Below are 536 nucleotides of genomic sequence, written 5' to 3'. Positions count from 1 at the left end.
CATCATGCAATTCATCTCTGGGTAGAATACTGAATAATGAAAGATATCAAGCCTTCTATAACAGGTAGACGTACATCAGTTACAATTTCAAAATAAAAGATTAGGTCAATGTGATATTCCACTATTGCTTACACTAACTGAAAGGAGACCTCAGCATGGCACCATATTAGTTTTTTGCGAGTCCTGGCCATGCAAATGCTGTACTTTCAACTTGGCAAACAAAATTCAGTTGGTAATTTTTGTAGTTAGTCAGTAAAACCAAACATGACAAGAATAGTTAATTTAAAGCAATTATTAGACAATCTAGTCTATGGAACATCTATGTCATTATTCAGTACTGGAAACATTGATAGCCACCTGGCCTTACAGGCTGTAATGAATGGTAAGGAAATATTTGTTGGGCAGATATCTTTGAGGTTATTTTATATAGATAATTAGTACACACTTCACATACAGTCAAGTGTCAACTGAATGTCAAGCAAAGTATACATGGGAGAAAGTGGCCATGTCTATTTTGTGTTTTTTTTTTCTTCTTG

The 536-nt window shown here is 34.3% G+C and overlaps 1 protein-coding gene across 1 annotated transcript in view; it reads right to left on the bottom strand.

Moving 5' to 3' along the window:
• The window catches only part of LOC119585109 (beta-secretase 1-like), a 12,940-nt gene that overhangs the window by 8,378 nt on the left and 4,026 nt on the right, over nt 1–536 (bottom strand). The gene's annotated exons all lie outside the window — the stretch shown is intronic.

This window comes from Penaeus monodon, chromosome 19 (assembly GCF_015228065.2).
Source record: "Penaeus monodon isolate SGIC_2016 chromosome 19, NSTDA_Pmon_1, whole genome shotgun sequence".
In the NCBI taxonomy this organism is placed as follows: Eukaryota; Metazoa; Arthropoda; class Malacostraca; order Decapoda; family Penaeidae; genus Penaeus; species Penaeus monodon.
The sequence above is the reverse complement of the archived record's forward strand: the minus strand, read 5'-3'. Positions and strand labels throughout refer to the sequence as shown.